The following is a 3,364-nucleotide window of genomic DNA, read 5'->3' on the forward strand; positions in this document are numbered from 1 at the left end:
CATTTATTAGCTCTCACACAGGGATATTTATACACACATTTTCGAGGTCAGTGCACACTGAGCGGCATAAGCACAGTATAGATGTTAATTGATGATTGACATACCCCGTCTTCAGGGCTGGGTGTGTTGATACTAACAGATGGTTAAGGGTGCGTTCTAAGCCCCATTTTCCTCTCTACCAGAGGGCCTTTATGGGTGGAGTGTGGCACAGGACCCTGAGGACCTGTGAACAGAGCCAGCTCCTGTTTCTAAGGGCAGGGGCTTTGGCCAGGGTCTGAGACCGCCTGCTGAGAGCCCCAACAGAACTCAGGTCGGCCACATGGAAGGCAAACACCCTACCCACTTCCTATCACTCTACATTATCTTGGCTGATAATTTGATTCTAATAAGGAATATGCCTTTACAGTTTAACTTTATTATTGAAATTGAAGCTATAAAACTGCTTCTATTTTCTAAGTGAAGAGAATTGACTTGTACATTTCTGATGCTTAAATATGACATTGGAGGGTCACCAAAACAGGAGAGCTGCCCCAGTGTTGTCACCATGTGATGGGAGGGGTGAATCACTTGATCACTTGACTTCCCATTAATCGTCGATTTGCTCGAGCGGGCGCCAGTAAAGTCTCCATATATCCCTGTTGCGTGCTAGTGTAGCCCAATGGCGTCTGTTCGTTCTAGGAATATTAAGAGCCTTAAAAATATCGTTCATGATCTTGATGAAGAAGTCTGACCATCTGGTAGGTGGGCAGCTACGCGGTCATTTGACATACTGTGGAATCCAGTCGGTAACAGCTCTAGTCCAGCTATCATCTCTAAATCTCATTACGTGACCAGCACATCTGATTTTTGATGCCTTGGCAAATGAGACAGCATCCCGGATTCTTGATCGTCGATGGAGGTCAGAACTCTGGATTCTTTCTCTCATTTTAGTTAAACATGATATCCCAAGCATAGCTCATTCAATTCCACTTTGGGAGGAATAGAGTTCTCATCCTGTTTGGGAAGGGCCCAGGTCTCTGAGGCATATACAGGAAGAACAGTGGAATCAAAGAGATGTGCCCAGAGCCGGAGGTTGTACATCCTCTTAGCTATTTCTTCGACGCTCTTGAAGGCGTTCCAAGCCGCTCTCTTCCTCCTGCGTAGCTCGGGTGCCAGGTCATTTGTCATGTTGACTTCTCGACCTAGGTATACATAGCTGTTGCATTCGGAGATGGTAATTCCTTTGAGAGCGAATGGGGCATCAGGAACGAGGCTGTTTCTCATAAACATTGTCTTCGTAAGATTCAGCTGTAGTCGTACATTTCCACACTCACAGTCAAAGTCGGCCAGCATTTGTGCCGCTTGGCTGATGTTTGGTGTTATTAGAACAATGTCATCAGCAAAGCGGAGGTGCCAACCATCTATCTTCACTCCCATTCTTTCCCATTCTAGTTGTCGCATGATGTTCTCGAGGGTGGCACTGAAGAGTTTCGGTGAAATGGTATCACCCTGACAAACCCTTCTCTTGGCATCAATGATTACTTCTTTGTAGAATGGTGAGATCCTGGTAGTGAATCCGCAATACAGCTCATGGAGGATCTTGATGTATTGGGCTTGAATGCCCTGATTGGCTAGGGCTTCAATGACTGCTTCCGTCTCAACAGAATCAAAGGCCTTCTTTAAATCAATGAACATTAAACAGAGCGGCATCTTGAACTCCCTGGAAACCTCAATGAGCTTGGTTATCGTGTGGTCATGGTCGATGGTGCTTAATCCTCTGTGGAACCCGGCTTGCTCGCATGGTTGTCCTTCATCTAGTGTTCTGCTAATGCTATTTGGGATGCCAATCCTATTTAGGAGGGGCGAATGTAGATTCTAATCCCCAAGTTTCGTTGTCTCAGGAGGGTGAACGGAGGTTGAGGTTGATTCACAATGAGAAGCTCATTAAAAGTCACATCTGCCAGGGCCTCTTATGGAGGCTCAATGTAAGGAGGGTCCCTGTGCTCTGGGGTGTGGTGTATCTGAGGGTAGCGGGAGAGTGGGGCCTCAGGGAGAGCATCGATGCTCTGGGTCCTGCCTCTTGCCACACTGTGAAGGAGTCAGCGCTGCACATGTCACAGGACCTGCTCTCACTTCTGCAAGTGCTGAGGGGTGAAGATGGAATGGGGAAACCTGAATGTCCATTTAGTGAGCTGACAGGAGATGATTCGGAACACAGCCAAAGCCATGCTGAGACCACTCTCCACATTCTTTGATAAGCCTCATGCATAAAGGAACCGACAGAGGAACCCATGTGTGCGGGACCCGGGGCTGAGATCTGCAAGCCTGCATAGCTCGGTACTTGGCCTTCCAGTAGCTAGACAGTTACACCCACCAACTGCCGTGTAACCCCATCAATGGCCAGGAACCAGAGACTATAATATCAAGCTCCCGGAAGCATTCGCGGCTGCATTCGCGGCCACACAACTTCTTATTCTCTAATTCTTGCTCTTAGATAACCCAGCAGGCTGCTGAGAGTATCATTGCAGCACATATGCCTAAATAGGAACACCTGTAAATTTTATTCATGTTTTCAGGCTACTGAGAATATCCCACCCACATGGCAGAGCCTGGCAAGATATCCATGGTGTATTTGATATGCCAAATCTAGTAAATACAATAGATCTCATTCCCCTGACCCTAAATACGGCAGCGTTGAGAAGGATGTGGAAGGAGAGGCTGATAAAATGTCAAGGTCAAACTAGGCTGCCGAAACGAAGATGACAAAAATGACTTTCTGTACTTTTAATGCACGTACGCTGGCATCTGAGGCATGCATCAAGAACCTGATGGTACAAGGGCGAAAGATCAAGTACGACATCATTGTTCTGACTGAGATGAGAAGACATCAATCACATCATGCCGTTTTCGACACTGGAGAAGAACTGTTCCTTGGAATATGCAACAAAAGAGGAGTTGGTGGTGTTGGTGACCTTGTCAACATGAACTTAGCCATGAGCATTGATTCATTCGAATACCTAACAACCCGAATCGGACGATTACACTTGAATAGCTTTGGTCACTGTCGGCAGTTTCTATCTTCGTTGTCTATGCACCAACATCCAATTATGGTGAAGGAGAAATTGAGAAATTCTACATGGAGCTGGAGAAGTACTACAAAGAAGACCACACCTTCTACAAGATCAATGTCGGTGATTTTAATGCCAAGATAGGACCGAGAAGATCAGCAGAAGAACTCCACATAGGGACCAATGGTCTAGAATGGAATGAACAGGGTGACAGACTGTCTGAGTTCATCATGTCGACCAAGACCATCCATGGTAACTCACAGTTCCATAAGGACGAATCTAAACGTTGGACATAGCAGTCTCCTTGTGGACAGTTC

The sequence above is a fragment of the Sorex fumeus genome, unplaced genomic scaffold, assembly GCF_029834395.1.
Source record: "Sorex fumeus unplaced genomic scaffold, SorFum_2.1 ptg000022l, whole genome shotgun sequence".
NCBI classification, from domain to species: domain Eukaryota; kingdom Metazoa; phylum Chordata; class Mammalia; order Eulipotyphla; family Soricidae; genus Sorex; species Sorex fumeus.